General features: G+C 47.8%; 1 protein-coding gene across 7 annotated transcripts in view; it reads right to left on the bottom strand.

Moving 5' to 3' along the window:
* Positions 1 to 20,013, bottom strand: part of DAB1 (DAB adaptor protein 1) — a 964,054-nt gene that overhangs the window by 3,705 nt on the left and 940,336 nt on the right. The gene's annotated exons all lie outside the window — the stretch shown is intronic.

Genomic DNA, 20,013 nt, shown 5'->3' with positions numbered 1-20,013 from the left:
ACACTAAAACATGCTTTTCTATAGTGATAATTTATGAGCAGAGACCACATCCTTTAATGCAGCAGAAATCTAGAGTTATTTCTCACCAGAGACATTAGAAATACCTGCAAAAAGGAAAGAGTAAAGATACCCAAAAGAACTTCAAAAACAATTGCAAGCTTTGCTGTTCCACTCAAATGAGATTGGGGCAAGTGTAGAATCGTCGCCTATAAGAAATATAAATATGAAGTCAAACAAATTTTCCAGTACCCTGAGCTTATTTTACTTATTGGTCAAACTGTTTGCATTTATTTCCTCTCATGGTATTAGGGTAGCCACTAAAGGGGCTGAATGTGGCTTCAGATTGGCTCAAACTGACACTGTGGAGACTTCCCACATGAAAGTGGAAGTCTACAAACCTTTGCTTCATCCAGTGATGGGCAGGGAATGAGGAACACCAAAGGAACTTTGCTATACTTATTTGAGCCTGACCCTACTGCATTATTTGCTCTTATTTCATGTCCTTCTGCACACGTCCTTAGTTGCCCATCAATCCTTTTGCTCTGTGGGGACGAACCAATCATGCTGGGATGCTATTCTCATACACTTTTTCCTGAGGTATTTGCTTGATTATACAATGATGTAACTTAAGTGTCATTCTCTATATCAATAACTAGTATGTCACTAGTTGTCACATTTTCTGTTTTGTGTGACTGACTTTATTGATATATTTTCAGGTCAGGTGGAATAATTGTTTTAATATTTACATCTTCGGGCATTTAGAGTTTTGCACAAGGGATTGTCAAAGAGTGCATTTACACTGTAAATTTTAGTGCATGATTATTATCTATAATCAACATGCTATGAAGTTATTCACTTCTAAAATAACTTAGTCAAGATGTTAAAGTCAAGATTTCATAACTTAGGGGCATATTATCAAGGGGGTTTATCTCCGCTTTTTTGGCTTTAAAAGCCAAGAAAGCGGAGATAAAATGATCTCCCTATTACCTAGCTGTCGCTAACACCAGTTAGCGACAGCTAGTAGGAGATAGCGACCATCTTGGGCCGCACTTTGCATGTCAGTGATATTTATCACTAATGACATGCAAAGTGGGCGTGCCAAGATGTTAGCGACTGGAAACAGTCGCTAACATCGCTATCTCCTATTACCAACTTTTGGAGATATTCGCACTAAGCGCGAATATCTCCAAAAGCTAACACCTGCCCTGAGCAGTTCTTAGCCATGTTATCCAATGGGAGGTGGATAACATGGCTAAGAGCATTAGCTCGGTAATGCATGAATATCGCTGACTTTTCAGCGATATTCATGCATTGCGGCCGTTTTTTATCGCATTTGCGATAAAACATGGTAATACCAAGGTTTATCTGCGATAAAAATCGCCGCAGCTCAGTGGTAAAATTTTGTCTCTAACCAAGCAATAGCGATAATTATCGCTATTGCTTGGTAATATGCCCCTTAGTTTTTATGTCTACAGTGAGTCATCATTCATAGCATCATCTCAAATGTTGCAAGTATCATTTAATTGATCAAATGTACCCTTCACAGTGCCACCTTCTAGGTGGCACTGTGAAGATGATAGATCATGGCCGAGTCAAGCATCATCCCCCATTAGATGACTATTGTGCAGGCCATCAGTCATTCTCTGCCACCATCAACACATCTGCCATCCCAGCTGCAACCACTCTTTCTACTCGGAATATATGCCATCAGGAGTGCAATACCTGCCAGTGGCACACATCCCAGCCTCACTGCCACTGCAGGATCATCGTTCACCAGGGACATTGTGGAGTCCATCACCAGTATCCTACCTGCAATCCAGGATATTACAGGGCTTTATAAGTCTAACTTTCATTTCATTCACATTACCATTCCATTTATAGCATCTGCCACTTGGGGCCCCACCATCAGAACCTGCCATCATCTCTATAGCTGTTGTGGCTATCATATAACTAGAGGAAAGAGAGAAGCATGCAACAAACAGTGGAGGAGTTGTTCAGGGAGGAGGCAACAGTGCGTAATCATGGATGATTCAGGTACTGACATTGAGGCAGGTGGCTAGGATGTGGACATGAATCACATGTGTCTGCTGCACATCTTACAGAAAGCAGAACTGAATCCAGTATCACATAGTCCATGGTGGAGATAGGACAAGCAATAGGTACACTCCAGGCAGGTCATGAACCCTAGTGGGGTATGGTCCCAGAATACTGTTGCCCAGATATCATTTTACAGAAATGTTTTGGCTCAAATAATGTTTACAAAAATATTACTATTTGAGAATTGGAATGTTAAAAATGTTATTAGAAACTTTTAGGCTCCAAGATCTTTCTTCCTACAAGCAATACAAAACATAGTGTTTTATAGACACCAGTCAAAACGACAAAATTATAATGATTTTAAAAAATAGAGAAAAACAGATTAATACCAATTGTTAGAAACAATCAACATACAGTCTGATAAAAACATTAGATGTGGGGGAGGTCAAAGAAAGGAGGCATAAAACCACTGCACAGCCCAATGTTAATTTTAATGATAATGGTACTTATAAAGTGCACATTCAACCAGAGTTTTCATGGTGCTGAGATAAAATGTGAGTGGATAAAATGCTGGGGGTTTAGCTGATTAGCCAATCAGATGCAAATGAGGCAAGCTAAGACTTATTAAAGAAAGGCTTGTTTAAACAACCAAGCCTTCAATGACAGAGACTAGATCGGTTATATATGAAATATAAGGCTGAAAAAAATTCCACATCAAATGTGCAAAGGTAGAAAGTCTACGACTGTCAAATCTAAGAACTTCCAGCAAGTTGGCTGAGGAAAATCTAAGAGTCAGTGGAGGGTTGTATCTGGAGATTCCTTTGGATACAAATTGAGGGACTAGGGGCCAGATGTAGGAAGGCACATACTGGTCGGTAACGGCCGATTTCGTCCGTTACCGACAGGTATGTGGAGTTTGGGATGTAGGGGCATGTTAAAATACAGATTCCGTAATTTTACCGAATCGGTAAAATACCGAATCTGTATAATTACCGAATATGTATTTTGACATGTAGGTAGCACTGTAATCAGTGCTACAGGGGTTTAAGAATTCTTCATGTACCACCAACTAGAAGTTGGTGGTTGTTGGAAATGGGGGTTGCCCAAGTCTCAAAGGGGGTAGCATGGCATCAAGCGGGCAGGCCAAACTTCGAGGACATGTGAAGCATTCACACAGCACACACAGACGACCCACCAATCACACTACAAAAGAGTCACGACACCACCTTTGGTTGGAAAAAGATTAAATTTAGTTATGTCTCCAACCTGCAAGGTAAAAAGAAATAGAATATTGGTAATCACAACAAGGTGCCAACTGGCACCAGAGCCAAGTACTTTATAGGGAATTATTTACATGGGACAAAAAGGGGTTGAGTCCAAAGTCCATGCTGAAATAAAGAAAAGTTGTGATTAAATACCAGTAGACCTGGGGCCAACTCAGGCTCTCATCCTTAGGGGGTTGGCTGAAATTGTAAGTTGCAACATTAGCGTAAGTACACCTCATGCGTGACAACACCAACCCAACCCCTGTAAGGGAAAACATCATAACATCATGGCACATAATAGACAGGAACACCTGTAACAATTCCACATGGGATGCAACCAGGGACCTAGTATTACATGACAGGCCAACCTATAGACCGACATTATGCAGAACGCCCTCCATCAGCGTCTCTTGACGGAAGAACATTACCCATCTTATGTGACGACAGGCATAGGCCTAAATCATGGGGCAGGACACCTGCAATCAAAGGGCATAAGACATCAGGCGGAGCCTGTGATGCTTGAACTCTTCCAGGGCCATTAATAGCAATAGCAACCGGCAACACCACATTAGGCCATGAAGATAACCGTTTCATCAGGTAAGTAGTCACCTTGCATTAAATGAAACCTTAGGTATACACACTAGGCATCAAAGGTAACCAGGGGGAACAGGACTCCTCTACTCCGCTACCTTCAACACAGACAACAGGCAGTGCATTGGCATAAACTTCTTCCCGGGGTCATCTTAAGGGGACAATAACCCATGGGGCCCAGGAACTAAGCATAGGATACCATCAAGGCCAACATGGCCAGTCCCGGTGTCCAACAGAAGAAGATATGGGGGGGGCGAGCACCGACTTTGTGCCCCGTTGCCTTCTCCACCACCCCACACAGTCCATATGTGGCCCCACTCACCGGCTGCTCCTCGACTCTCTGTTGCTTAGGGACCTCAGCAGGCACGGAGCTTCACCCTGGGAAGCGCAGGCACCAAGAAGGTGTCACGAGGCCCCTCCCTCCTGGCCTTCCAGGCTGGCCCGGTCTCCTCTGTCCCCCACGGGGTTCCCTCGACTCCACGGGGCCCCGCTACACCACCTCTGGGCTCCGGCTCCCGGGGGTCCTCTGGGACTCTCACCAGATGCAGGGTGAAGGACAGGCACCGACAATGTGCCTCGAGGCCCCTCCTCTGGGGCCTTGCAACCAGCCGCAGGACTTGCGGCAGCCCTCAGGGCACTTCCTCCCCAGCGGGGATATTCTGGATCCTCCTTTGCGGGCTCCGTCCGGGCCCTCTCCCTGCTTTCCCACAGGTCGGGAGGCGGGCTGACACCGGCAATGCGCCCCGGCCCCGCCTACCATTACCGGCCCCTCGCGTAGGGCACAGACCGGCGGGGTGGCCTCCCGCTCCGGTCGTCCTTCACAGGGCTCCCTCCTGACCACGGGAGCCCTGCACCGAAGCTTCACCCAGGTCCTCCCTCCCTCACGGGGACCCGGGGCTATTCTTCCGCTTCCTCCTGTGTTCCCGGCCGCCCGGACAGGCGACCAATCCCTGCGCGGCGTTGGCGGGGGCGGGCCAATGACGCGGCCGGACGCCCCCGTCACATGGGCAGGTCGAGGCTGGCTTCTCGGGCCCAGCGCGGCCCTTTCTCTACTCCGGCGGCCCTCTCCTCACATCGGGGGCCGCCGCAACGTTGCACACCCCAAAAAGGGGGGGGGTCTCCTCACGGCGGCGGCAGATTCCGGCGCTGCCACGCAGCGCATGGCAAGGACAAGGGGTAGGCTCCCTTCTTAAATTAATTATTTATATAGCAGACAGCGCGCTGACACGAGGGTAGGCTCCTCCAGCATGATTCTCCTCAGGAGAATGGCGCTATTCACAGCGCACTGCTCCTTGCCACAGTCTCCTCAGGAAACAGCGTTTTCCACCACGCACTACTCCTCAAACCACAGCGCTATTCACAGCGCACTGCTCCTTGCGCCCACACGGCAGTTCTGGGGCAGATTAGCGCTTCCAGATTATAGCGCTTCCTAGGGGGAACACAGCAGGCCCTCAGAACAACGCGCTTTTCTTCCCACAGCGCTGGGTAGGCAGTCCAGGGCTTCTAAGGACACGCAGCTCCTCCCAGTCCAACGCTTAAGGTAATGCAGCAGCAGCACTTCCAAAGGGGCCACAGCTTCCTGGGGGCACCAACCTCCCCAAACAGCGTCTGACAGGCGCGCCTCACGGAGAGGGGGGCGAACAGTTCCACAGCCAGCCCCAGGGGCACACTCCTCCCCTCCTGGGGGGGTTCAAGCCCACAGCATTCCTCCTCTTCTGGGCACCTCTTTTCCCTCAGCGTTGGCGTGGTACCCGGTCAAATAGCGTCAGTGACCTGGATAGGGGCCCTCCCTTGTCAGGGGCCCATGGGGACAGCAGAGGGGGGGTTATAGGGGTGCAGGGCCCAGCTCACAGGCCCATGTGGCGGTAGCACCTCACAGCAGGACCCCTCTCTTCTTTGTCCCAGCGCTGACTGACTCTCTGGTGACACTTCTCCCTATTTATACCCTCCTCCCAGGCAGTGCCAGGACCTTCTAGAATATTGGCACATCTAGCCTAAACTGGTTCTAGGGAAGGGGGTGAGCACCCTGGGTGCCAGGCTTTCCCTCCAAAAGCTAGGGGTAGCTGGGTAATATTATCTAGACCGCTGACCTATGTCAGTCCAGTGGCAAAACCCAAGGCCATGGCATCCATTTTAAATACAATACATTTCAATCAGGTGCAGTTTTAAAATGGGGGATTTTACAAGTGCTCACATTACTTCAGGTAATTACATTTTTCACAAGGTGTCTCACACCACTCATGGCCTATACAGGTTTAATCCCATGGGGGAGACAATCTAGATAAGGGGGTCAAAAGCGAAAAATTTTGGGGGGAAAAGGCCAAGTCCAACAGTGGTAAATTATGAAAACCCTTTAAAAAGCATTTCTTTTGTTTTTGAAACAGTGCCATGTTGCAGACATACATGCCCTAAGGGCAACATGTGCACCCATGCACAATTGAGGGGTGCAACAGGGTGTCAACGTGACACCCTGCCACCCTTCAATGTTTCCCCCAATTACCGAATTGGTATTTACCGATTCGGTAATTGACATTCATTCCTATGGGCCTCCAGGCCCAGAGGAATGAATGGCAATTACCGAATCGGTAAATACCGATTCGGTAATTACCGAATCATACCGATTCGGTAATTAAATCGGTAAAATTACCTACATCCCGATTGGCAGTTCTTAAATACCGAATCGGTATGATTCGGTATTTAAGAATCGGTAATCTGGGATTACCTACATCTGGCCCTAGATCTTTAATTGCTTTTAAAACCAAATCATAGGTTTTAAACTGAATTCTTTGTTTTATTGGCAGCTAGCTGAGAGTTTCCCAGATAGAAGTGTGAGTTTTCCTGGGTACTTAAAAACAAGCCTGGCACCACGTTTTCTACAATCTTATACGTATTTGGGAAGGCTCAGGTAAATACAGTTAGCGAAATCTATGTGAGAATCGATTTCTGCACCCGCATCTGTTGAGAAATATGTATTTTATGATTATTCTAGAATATATAATCTTTCTAACAGCTTTAAATCTTGGTGTCCAGGGATCCCTACTTGATGCTTTGGGGGCACTTACAATATTGATGTTCCATGCATCATTGAGGAGATGTGGTTCTGAAAATCTGGACCCTGTTGTTATCCCGATATCGAGGTCCAATACCCGTGTCACAAAATATCAACGTACCATGACGAATTTGGTGTCAGCGAACCGATAATGATTAGGACACCATTCCTATGCATTTGTGTCATAATCGAGGGTCGCCAACACCCCCAAATCATAGTTTCCGTCCCGACCCCTTAGACTCCATTTTGTGAACGGCATCCATCTTACGTCTTGCCCTCATGATAAGTCAATTAAAGGTCGAGCTTGATCCAAAAAGGACACGTCCTCCTTCCCTGACTTCCCCCTGACCTGTCCCAACTGACTCCATTGCCTTTAGCCAAACCTGTTTGGGCAGCCCCTCGCCCAGTGGCCAAATGCGATAGCATCAATGCATAACATTCCACAAACCATTCACTACATACAGACCATGCTTTCTGCAAACATGCACCTGTCCACGTTCCTTGTTTATGGACAGTTTTATGACTAGGAGGTGCCCTCCTTTATTGAGGTTTCATCGATATGTTATGTTATGTTATGTTATGTGACATTTTTAATGCGCACAGATGCTCCAGCAAAGGAGCGTCCTGGCGCAGGGAAAGGCAGACACAACACAACACTAAAACCAGCAGCAAAAAGCAGAGCACTTAAAACAGGGGAAGTTAAAACAGAAAAGTTTTCAAGGCCCTACGGAAGGATATTAGATCATCCAGAAGACGGATTTCCAGAGGGAGCGCATTCCAGAGCACTGCAGCTTTCACTCGGAAGGAGCGTCCTCCCATCCGGCTGAGTCTAAACCGGGGAACAACCACCAGGGATTGTCCAAGGGAGCGAAGTGAGCGAGTTGGCACATAGGGAGAGATCAATTTATTAAGTAGCAAAGGTGCCGACTCTCGGAGAATTTTAAAAACCAGGCTGAGGGCTTTAAATTGGATTTGCTTATTCATCGGGAGCCAATGTAAGGATCGCAGAGATATCTGATGGGAGTTCCAGGCCTAACTGGGTAATCTATCAACGAACTGGACATCTAAAATGTGGGCTTGCTTACATGACTTTGCTCTTTGTATTATTGTAGAAATATGTGTATAGCCATATCATAAACTCAGGAATTCTTGCTCGAAGCTATTATTTTTGTATATAAGGAGAAGGCTGGTTCTGTAAAAACGAACAGTCTCCTGAGAACACATGACCCGTGTTTGTCGTGCTTCTAGGACACCTGTTACTTGGTAGCTATCAATAAAACTCGATCTCTGACTCGACTAGAAGACTCCGTGTTTCTGTGGTCCGGAACAGGGAGAACTCAGAGGTCTTCGGGTGTTATCCCCTGGCACCAAACGGGTTCCTAAAAACCCGTTACCTCAGTGAGAGAGCTTAGCTTCTGATCTACTACAGTCAGCATATCCCTCTCATAGTACAAACACCTCCTATATCTATATTTATCAGAGGGACAAAAACTGGGGCTACTACTTTCAGAGTCATCTTGCTTTTGGACCATCTTTGTGGGAGTTGTGGCACCAATGCATGTTTTACTTAAAATAGCAGGTTTTGAGTTAGAGGCTGTCAGGAGCACTGGGCTGGCACTTCAAGAAACTTGCTTTAGAGGAGTCCATAGACAGCAGATGGTGACTGGGGCTGGAAAGTGCCCAGGAAACATTTAAGAGGCAGTGGATGTGACCTAACACAATTTGGCCCAGGCACAAATTATCTGGTAAAAGTTGGCCCAATTTGCTCTGGTAGTCATCTTGAATTTGACTAGTTCCCACGAGATCTCAAGTTGACCTGAGTAGAGATGCACTCTCTGAATATACTCTAGAAATGCAGTGAATTTCCATCTCAGATGTTTGAGAGTTTGAAGACTTCAATTTAGAATGAAAACTGTACGGGACCTTGCCTCTTTATAAGAGAACCTGACCACTGTGATTGAATGTACACAATTTGGATATAAAGTGGATCCGCTAGTGAACTAGTGTGTGTTTAATTTTAAAGGCCTGACTCTGTTAACTAGAATTTGCTAAGAGAGATCTTGAACCTCGGTCTGATTTTCGATGATTCTGCATAAAAAAGAAAACTAAGGGAAGACTGTTTTGCCTATTGACAAAAATATTTTTACCACTTGCAGATCTGATTCACACATTAGCTCACCAATGTAAGTGAGCTTTGTTGTGCCCTTTTTCCAAGGAAGAGCCATAAAGATTATGAGAGCAAGACTTTACCAGGACATCATCAACAGACATTGAAGAGGCCGTAGTTTATTAGGCAGTCCCTTCAGAACATCTCAAATTTATCGAACTCAGTAAGTTTAACCTGTTCGAGGCTCATGACGAGCTTCCTCTGTAATCCCAGCTCTCTGCCAAAGCACGCAATGGAAAACTGGGATTTGTTGGCATCTTCCTCGCCCAAGATCGGGTTCCTAACTGAAACCTGTCTGACTGCCACCACTTTACCAGGTATTACGTTGGGACTCCGAGACAACGATCACAAACTTTGATGCGAGACAGTAGGCATAATGGGTGGCTGCACTGCCATCATGTTTGAGAACCCAGCCAAAGTCTCTCTTATAGACACCCTCAGTACTGTTGGAAATATGTATCATAAAACTTGAACACTCTCTCAAGAACTACTTGAAAGGGGCTTTAGTTTATCGATCTCTAGGCCCTAAGAAAGATTTTAGCCATTGTCTCACGCAATATATCGCATCCCATGTACTGACATCCTAGAAGTTCTTTCTATTAGGTGATTTTAATTATCATGGTGAGGACCCATTTGATTCTGACATTTCTCAACTTCTTGGTGATTTAGAAACAGTTGGTCTGCACCACAAATTCACGGGTCCAACACAAACTGTGGGACATATGCTTGACTTGCTTTTTACTAACTCCGAAACCCTGCTGTCAATCCCCCCTATCTTTAGTCTGGACAGATCATTCTTTGATCAATGTCTTGATTACCAGGACCAAAGAGTCATGGAAATAAACTATAGTAAAAAAAACAGGTCTAGACAATGGAAGAAAGTCACTACTGACTCCTTTTCTAGAGGGCTTGTGTTTACAACGACCACTAAGGACTTGGGAGTCAACTCAGCGCTAGTGGAGCATCATGAAGCATTAAACACCACTTTTGGTAGCATTGCCCTCTCAAACCTGGGGTTATAACCAAGCATAGTTCCCATGCACCCATGGTATACCCCCGTCCTACACCAAGAGAAGGCATTATAAACAAGCATTAGCATAGTCAACAGGTCTCGCCTTTGGGACCTTATAAGTTCAGCTATGCAGCAGATTACCCCTTATTAGCATGCCCACACACTCAATATAACCAATAGCCACATGAGCGCTGCAACTTCAATATGTGATTACCATAGCGTAAACCTGCACGTATATACATGGTATGTAATCAGTGATAGAAGTGGGCGGGGACGGAAGGGCACGGCGTGCCCCTACTTCTAAAAATTATTTCAGTCCGTTCCCCTACTTCTTACTTTCCACAAAGCATCCCGGGACGGCAAGATAGTCCTAAATAAAAACGAGAACTTTTTTTTTTCATCCCGATTCCAGGGGCTGCTCGCACTTCTCTGTGACTCCAGAGGCTGCAGCAGCCCCTCCCTGAGCCTCTCAGCCTGAGGGCAGGCCCATTGTCATTCCGATTGAGGCCGATTAGCCCCTTTCGAATGACAATGCGCCCCCCTCTGCCTTTAGCACAGGGGTTCCCAATCTGTGCCGCACCCTGGTGTGCCTTTAAAACTAAACAGGGGCGTCGCGAACAGATGCTATAATTATTAATTAATTAGTCAAAGTCTCGAGTAAACTTTTAGCTCAAATTTCACTTCTCATCAGCCCGGGCGTGCTGAGATGCCAACGAATGCATCAGTGTGAAAGGCTGTTTGAACTCTGAGGCAGAAGCTGCAGCACATTCGTAAGGAAGGAGTATTTCACTGCAAAATATACGTTATTTTTTTTTTACCACGCAATATGAAACCAATTGCCTTGAATAGACACCAATAGAAAGTAGGTTGCATCACTCACACGCATAGATTACTGATGCTGTTTGTTAGTCATTTTAACTCCAGCTGCACTAAAATTCCTGATTTTTGTTGATGGCTGAGTAAAAGTGTTTCTGTCTGAAGTCAGTAGAGGGCTGTGTCTTACAGGAGCCAATCGGGCTACTAAATGTTGCATGCAGGCCTCGTGGGCCAAGGGGGGTGGGGCGTGTGGTGGGCTGGGGTGGGGTGGGGGTGGATGGGAGATTCCAGCAAACGTCTCAGCATGTATCACTAATTTGGGGTGTTATGCACGTACCACCAGAGATGGTATCAATGTTTAATTTGGTAGCTGTGCATGTTGAGGGGGATTTGGGTATGATAAACTGCACAAAAGAACATACACTTCCCTGCTAAGCTCCTAATTGTCCCAAGGATTGTATAAGAACAGCAGGGTCTGGAGCTGTGTAGTGGACTGGACAGAAGGCTGTTTGCCAAAACGAATTTCAGCTGGTGTGAAATTTAACAGCATTGGGCCAGCGAGCCTAAAGCCACAGCTCTTGAGGTGGATGCTAGTAACTCTGAGTGAGCAGTCTGTACAGCAGTCTCACAGAAATGAGTTACTTCTTGGCACTATGTGAACTTTGCAGGAAAGGAGAGGTGACTGGGCAGGAGAGGCGACTGGGCAGGGGATGCAACTGGGCAGGGGAAGCGACGGGGCAGGAGAGGTGATGGGGCAGGAGAGGTGACGTGGCAGGAGAAGTGACGAAGCATTAGAAGTAATGGGGAAGGAGCAATGATTAGGCTTGAGCAGGAGTGGTAACCGGGCAGGAGCAGTGAACGGTCCCTTTCTCTTGTGAGCCGGCAGGAGCAGTGAACGGGACAGGAGCAGTGAACGGGGCATGATCAGTGAACGGGGCAGGAGCAGTGAACGGGGCAGGAGCAGTGAACAGGGAAGGAGCGGGGAACAGGACAGGAGCGGGGAACGGACAGGAGCAGTGAACAAGGCAGGAGAAGTGAGCGGGGCAGGAGCAGTGAACGGGGCAGGAGCGGTGAGCGGGGCAGGAGCGGTGAATGGGGCAGGAGCGGTGAACGGGGCAGGAGCAGTGAACGGGGCAGGAGCAGTGAATGGGGCAGGAGCGGTGAACAGGGCAGGAGTGGTGACGGGACAGGAGAAGTGAGGGGACAGGAGAGGTGACGAAACAGGAGAAGTGACGGGACAGGAGAAGTGACGGGACAGGAAAAGTGACGGGACAGGAGAAGTGAAGGGACAGGAGAAGTGACGGGACAGGAGAAGTGAGAAGTGACGGGGCAGGAGAGGTGATCGGGTACAAGAAGTGACGGGCAGGCAACATGACAGGCAGGGGACATGACGGGCAGGAGAGGTGGCGGGGCAGGAGAGGTGATGGGGCAGGAGAGGTGACGGGGCAGGAGAGGTGACGGGGCAGGAGAGGTGACGGGGCAGAAGCAGTGATTAGGCACTGGGAACGGACAGGAGCGGTGAACAGGGCAGGAGCGGGGAACAGGGCAGGAGCAGTGAACAGGAGGGCAGGCCCATTGTCATTCCGATTGAGGCCGATTAGCCCCTTTCGAATGACAATGCGCCCCCCCTCTGCCTTTAGCACAGGGGTTCCCAATCTGTGCCGCACCCTGGTGTGCCTTTAAAACTAAACAGGGGCGTCGCGAACAGATGCTATAATTATTAATTAATTAGTCAAAGTCTCGAGTAAACTTTTAGCTCAAATTTCACTTCTCATCAGCCCGGGCGTGCTGAGATGCCAACGAATGCATCAGTGTGAAAGGCTGTTTGAACTCTGAGGCAGAAGCTGCAGCACATTCGTAAGGAAGGAGTATTTCACTGCAAAATATACGTTATTTTTTTTTTACCACGCAATATGAAACCAATTGCCTTGAATAGACACCAATAGAAAGTAGGTTGCATCACTCACACGCATAGATTACTGATGCTGTTTGTTAGTCATTTTAACTCCAGCTGCACTCAAATTCCTGATTTTTGTTGATGGCTGAGTAAAAGTGTTTCTGTCTGAAGTCAGTAGAGGGCTGTGTCTTACAGGAGCCAATCGGGCTACTAAATGTTGCATGCAGGCCTCGTGGGCCAAGGGGGGTGGGGCGTGTGGAGGGCTGGGGTGGGGTGGGGGTGGATGGGAGATTCCAGCAAACGTCTCAGCATGTATCACTAATTTGGGGTGTTATGCACGTACCACCAGAGATGGTATCAATGTTTAATTTGGTAGCTGTGCATGTTGAGGGGGATTTGGGTATGATAAACTGCACAAAAGAACATACACTTCCCTGCTAAGCTCCTAATTGTCCCAAGGATTGTATAAGAACAGCAGGGTCTGGAGCTGTGTAGTGGACTGGGCAGAAGGCTGTTTGCCAAAACGAATTTCAGCTGGTGTGAAATTTAACAGCATTGGGCCAGCGAGCCTAACGCCACAGCTCTTGAGGTGGATGCTAGTAACTCTGAGTGAGCAGTCTGTACAGCAGTCTCACAGAACTGAGTTACTTCTTGGCACTATGTGAACTTTGCAGGAAAGGAGAGGTGACTGGGCAGGAGAGGCGACTGGGCAGGGGATGCAACTGGGCAGGGGAAGCGACAGGGCAGGAGAGGTGATGGGGCAGGAGAGGTGACGTGGCAGGAGAAGTGACGAAGCATTAGAAGTAATGGGGAAGGAGCAATGATTAGGCTTGAGCAGGAGTGGTAACCGGGCAGGAGCAGTGAACGGTCCCTTTCTCTTCTGAGCCGGCAGGAGCAGTGAACGGGGCAGGAGCAGTGAACGGGGCATGATCAGTGAACGGGGCAGGAGCAGTGAACGGGGCAGGAGCAGTGAACAGGGAAGGAGCGGGGAACAGGACAGGAGCGGGGAACGGACAGGAGCAGTGAACAAGGCAGGAGAAGTGAGCGGGGCAGGAGCAGTGAACGGGGCAGGAGCGGTGAGCGGGGCAGGAGCGGTGAATGGGGCAGGAGCGGTGAACGGGGCAGGAGCGGTGAACGGGGCAGGAGCAGTGAATGGGGCAGGAGCGGTGAACAGGGCAGGAGCGGTGACGGGACAGGAGAAGTGACGGGACAGGAGAGGTGACGAGACAGGAGAAGTGACGGGACAGGAGAAGTGACGGGACAGGAAAAGTGACGGGACAGGAGAAGTGAAGGGACAGGAGAAGTGACGGGACAGGAGAAGTGAGAAGTGACGGGGCAGGAGAGGTGATCGGGTACAAGAAGTGACGGGCAGGCAACATGACAGGCAGGGGACATGACGGGCAGGAGAGGTGGCGGGGCAGGAGAGGTGATGGGGCAGGAGAGGTGACGGGGCAGGAGAGGTGACGGGGCAGGAGAGGTGACGGGGCAGAAGCAGTGATTAGGCACTGGGAACGGACAGGAGCGGTGAACAGGGCAGGAGCGGGGAACAGGGCAGGAGCAGTGAACAGGGCAGGAGCAGTGAACAGGGCAGGAGCAGTGAACAGGGCAGGAGCAGTGAACAGGGCAGGAGCAGTGAACAGGGCAGGAGCAGTGAACAAGGCAGGAGCAGTGACAGGACAGAAGAAGGGAGGGGGCAGGGGAATTGACGAAGCCGCAGTGTTGATCGAGCAGGAGTACTGACTGGACAGGAGCAGTGAAAGGACAGGAGCAGGCGTTTCCCAGGGCGACTGGAAGGGTAGGGGGCCAGTTTAGTTTGGGGGACCGGTCTTGTATAAGTGCAGGAGTTTTAAAAACACTGCAAATTTCTTTGTATATTCAGCAGGTTTTGGTCAACAATACAAGTGCCAAGATAACTTTGGTGATCAATGTACCTGCTGGAGAGAGATGGGAGCATGTTTTGTCTGGTGGCTTTTTGCCTCATCTAAGATAGTGCAGAGGGGTAGTATGCCTCCTGCAAAGAACATGTACCATGCATATCAAAGAGCAATATGTTATGTGTATAGTTCAGGGGGTACTGCTTCATTTTCACTTCCCAAATGAAAGGACACTTGAATACATATGGCCTGGCAGTTCGGGCTGGACTGTTCACATTGGGCGCAGGAACAAGACTGATTTGCATATGGCTGGGTCCAAACTGGAATGGCATGGTGAGCAAAAAACGATGGATTTAAGCCCAGATCTCTGAACTGGGGTGAATGTATGACATTGTTATGCACTCTGTCCATCAATTGTTCTTTTTGCATTTGTCACCCCGAGTGGGACAGGTATGGTCAGACATGAGTCCCGTGCTCTCCCTGCCACTAGAATCAAGCTATCCTGGCTGATGAGGACTGAAAGCCCGAAACCGGTCCTAGGATGCTTGTTTCCAGTCCAGGGAGGACCCTGTTCCCATTGGGTGCCGGATCAAGACTGATTTGCATATGGCTGGGTCCAAACTGGAATGGCATGGTGAGCAAAGAAACAATGGATTTAGGCCCTGATCTTTGTACTGGGGTGAATGTATGATATTTTTCTGCATTCAGTTGTTCTTTTTGCTATATTATGATTGAGCAGCTAGCTGGCTGACATGAATATGAAGGAGCCTTTGTCGGTTTCCTTGAGTCTAGATTCTCCTGAAGAGTCCCTTTCTCTTCTGAGCCCTGCTTAACACATGGGTACAGGAGGAGCCCTGTATTCATGACCTCAATGTTTGAGACAAAAAATAATCATGGATTTCTGAACAATGAGAGTAAAAGCATTAAGGTAACATGTTGTTCCGGCTTATATTTCACACGCTTTACATAAACTTGTATTACTTATGAGTGTTTGCTTTTTCCTGAATTAAACCTCAAATAAACATGTTTATCCATTGTTTTAATTAAATAACGTTATAAGCTGTAACTGGTCAGTGAAATGCCAAACGTACTAAAAATTTGTATGTTTTGCTATTTCTAGCCACACCCCTGACTCCGCCCACTGATTCAATTTTCGGTTATTCCCGCCCCCTGATTCTCCACCCACAGTTCCCCTACTTTTTTTTCCCACTTCGACCACTGTATGTAATGTGGTGACAAGGTTACCGAGTATAAGGTAATGAGGTTGCCGAGTACTAACGAAGTGATTAATCAAAAGAAACATAAATTTTGCAGATTCAATACGTGATTGCAGTAGCAAAAATCCTCATGTCTCTATGTTGTATATAATATGGTGACACGGTTACCAAATGTTGCTGCAAATGTGTGCTTATAAACTCCAGAAAGCTCGACTTAACGGAGTAGTTTCTATACCCGTCCTGGCAGCTCGCAAAGAGAACGGAACAGAATCAACGTGTAATACGAAAATAAAAAGACGTGGCATTTGTGTGTCTTAAAGTGATAGGGGCAGATTTATGTTAACTGGCGCATCCCCAGGGATGCGCCAGTTAATGTGCGCCACAGTGCGCCACAGCTCCGCCACCCATGGTGCGCCGCATTTACAATGCGGCGCAGCATGGGGCAAAAACGGCACAGATGCGTGACGCATCTGTGCCGTAAAGGCGGCGCATTGCTGGAGTTGCGTCGCAAGCGCGACGCAGCTCCAGCAAGGCTCGGGGGTGCCCTATCTGACCAATGCTGCATCAAGACCTACGCCTGCTTCAAGCAGGCGCAGGCTTTTGACGCAGCATTGGCCTGAAAGTGACTGAGTGAAATCTTATAGATTTCACTCAGCCACTTTTGCGAGGCGCACCTGCCCCGGAACGCCCCCCCTGCGCCGGAACGCCCACAAGCGGCGCAGGGCTTTACAACGTGACGCATCTGCCTAGATGCGTCACGTTGTAAATCGTTCGTAGGGATGCGCCACGTTTACGCCGCCTTGCGTGACGCAACAGCGGCGTAAACGTGGCGCAAGGGCCTCGTAAATCTGCCCCAAAGTGTTTACTTCTGTGGATGCGGGCAATTAATTAAAGTTAGTTGCAAAAAATCACTTTTCATTCAGCCTGCATGCACTGCCTTTTAGTACATCAACACAGCAAATAGGTAAACAATTTCCTGGACTCCTGTACCCCCCAGACCAATACCGCAGGTGGAAGGCTATGTTAATTACTTAATAATAAACTTGCCCTTCTCATTCTTCAGTTTTTGCTGGGCTGGAAGCTGAGAGTTAGATTTTTATCGTTCCTATACTGTTTTTTCTGCGGGCGCTTAGAGCCAAGTCAAACCTCTGGCTCGGCTCGTTCCATGAATTTTTAGGATCACCAATCTCTAACAATAATACGACTTCCACAAAGAAAACCGCGAGAACAATTACCATAGTCTTACAAAGTCCATCTTCTATGTTTGTGGTCTTGTAGCTGGAGTCCTTCTTCCATGTCAGCGACCTGTCACTGTTTGGCAACCCCGGTCACCAGTTGTACTGGTATGCGCAGCATTTTTCCAATTTTAAAATTAGTAATTGTTCACTTTTATGACATCAGTGAACTTAGTGTGCGACAAATTAGGGCAATTAGCAATCCATGTTGCTATTTTCTTTTTCTATAGTAGGCAATCTAAAAAGGTGACATCACAAACACAGGGAACTGTTATCTTTTAAACCATAACCAGTGTGCACGAGTAAGGGAGTTGACGCTATGTAACCCGTAGTGCACAGTAAAGTACCCCACTCTGTCCCTCGCACCACTACCTGCTATTTGAGGAAAAAGATGGTTCACATAAACCTTACGCTTCTTATGCCCCAGGAATCACCCCAAGACTCCCTCCTTGTATTAGTGAGGTGTCTTAGACCTCTATAGCGCAAAACAGCTGTGCGAAAATCAAAAGTAAACCGTCCCTTGGAGACGGCTATGTGGCTCAAACATAAGCAGATGCAACTTTGACATCCTGAGAAATCCCATATGAGCAAGCCCGTTTAGGTTTGTGCGCATCCACCAGTGCTGAAGGGAAGCAGGCCGCAGATGCTGAGTGTTACGCCCATTCTCCCTCACAGAGACGCCATCCTGCCCACTCACCCCATTGGGCAATAGTGTAATGTTGATAATCCCTCAAGAAGAGCAGCGGTTTCTCACATGCATAATTATTTCCCACGCAGCACAAAGAAAATGGCTGACTCATGGCGGGCAAGAAGTCCTCCAGGGAAAAGAGGCGAAAGAGCCATGGCTCTGCTGAAGGGTTTTCCAGGGACGGCAGCAGGGAGGGGAAACGCTGATGGAGTGGTGGTGAGCCGAGTCACAGCAGCCCCTCTACCAAGGTGAGAAACGCAAACACGCCAATACTTAAAAGCAAGGCAAGAAGCAGTGAAACGTAGTTCATATTTTTACGCACATCTCACTTGTCACTCTTTGTTTTTTAATGCAGGTGGGCGAGCGGCCGGTCGGAGAAGGAGGAGGTGGTAATAGAACAAGTGCTGAAAGACAAGCGCAGCCCGTAAGCATCTACAGCGTTTTCCTTACGGGAGCGAGCAGCGGCGGGCGCGATAATTGCAAACAGATGGCGCTGCTGCGCACTCCCACAATGCAAATGCTGCACATGCGCAAGGGCTCATTGGAAACAGCGCTGAACATGCACGAGTTTCCACAAAAGCCCAGAGTGATTCCAAGAGGACACTTCAAAGCAGTTCATGCATGCTGCGTAGGCAAAACCTAAAAACTAGACATATATTGCCACTGATAAACAGTCCTACAGATAGGCTTCCACCAGCTACCACTGTGACATTAAAGTTATACGAAAAACATATATTTCCGACCAAATTAAACAGGCCGGCAACTCTTCGCAGCAGCTATTTAAAGCACTCACCACTTTTATAAATCCTCGCTCCTGCTCCCAAGATATCAAGGCTTCACAAGAACTCCTCCAATCTGAGAAATGTAGAGTTGATTGTCAGCCCTCCTCTCCATGAGAGGGTACACCGTTTGGGAGAGTTTAAGGCTTTCTCACCTGTGAGCAAGCAAGGAGTGTTGGAATCAGCCAAATACGGCTCTCCACTTGACATATGCCCCCCTATCCTATCAGTTACCATGTGGGAAATCCCCCAGGTTTAGAAGGCAACTCAGGTAACGCCCATTCAAAAGAAGGCCTATATGGTGTCTACCAACCTTACTAACTATTGGCCCATCTCTGTACTTCCACTACTTGGCAAAATGTTGGAGGGACAGATAAACATACACCTGATGGAGTACCTCGTAGACAACAAATTCTTGGATCCATCTCAATCGGGGTTCAGGCCATGATACAGTACAGAGACAGCCGTGATTGCGGTCACAGACCACATAAGACTCTCTTTGGATACTGACACTTCTTCCATGCTAGTTCTGCTGGATTTATCCACAGCTTTTGATTTTGTGTCCCACCTCAGGCTGCTCCAAAGGCTGGCAGAGATTCCTGGGACTGCCCTGAATTATTTCACTGATTTGTTATCTAATAGAACTCGAGCCATCTCTCTGGACAACTAGAAATCACGTACCATGTTAATTGACAAGGGAGTGCCACAAGGCTTATGTCTGAGCCCCACACTATTCAACAGTTATGTTGCTCCCGCTGAACTAAGTCGTTAAACCCTTTGGATTTGAACTGCTGCTGATGACACACAGTCAGTCATCTCTTTTGATGAAGATCCAGCAAAAGTAAAAAAATGGTTCTTAGATGGGATGACTGCGATAGCTACCTCTATGGGCAGCAATTACCTTCAGTATGAATGCAGAAAAAACTGAACTCTTGCTGTTTAGGAAAGCCCAATAACACTGGTCTCTGGGCCGGTGGCCCCCCCAAACTAGCTCCAACACCCAAACAGGTTGTAAAGAACTTGGGCATTCGTTTGGACCAATCATTGACCATAAAGGAGCAGGTCCTTGCCACTATGGGTGCCTGTTGCCATATCATGCGCTGCCAAAGAAAGCTCTTCCTTTCCTTTCAGCAAGGAAGACTCTGGTACAAGCACCCATAATGAGCAGACTGAATTACGGAAACGCGTTACTCACAGCCCATCTCATTCGCAACCTTCCATCTGGCTTTGCTTCCACACCTTTACTCAGATCTCTACACTGGCTGCCTGCCAAGAAATGAACTACTTTTAAAATGTGTTGTTTTACTCACAAGGCATTGGTGGGCTAAAGCCACAGCTACCTAATTTAAAAGCTAAAGCTTTACTTTCCAGCTAGGTACCTCAGAT

Source organism: Lissotriton helveticus, chromosome 1_2, assembly GCF_964261635.1.
Source record: "Lissotriton helveticus chromosome 1_2, aLisHel1.1, whole genome shotgun sequence".
Classification (NCBI taxonomy): Eukaryota; Metazoa; Chordata; class Amphibia; order Caudata; family Salamandridae; genus Lissotriton; species Lissotriton helveticus.
The sequence above is the reverse complement of the archived record's forward strand: the minus strand, read 5'-3'. Positions and strand labels throughout refer to the sequence as shown.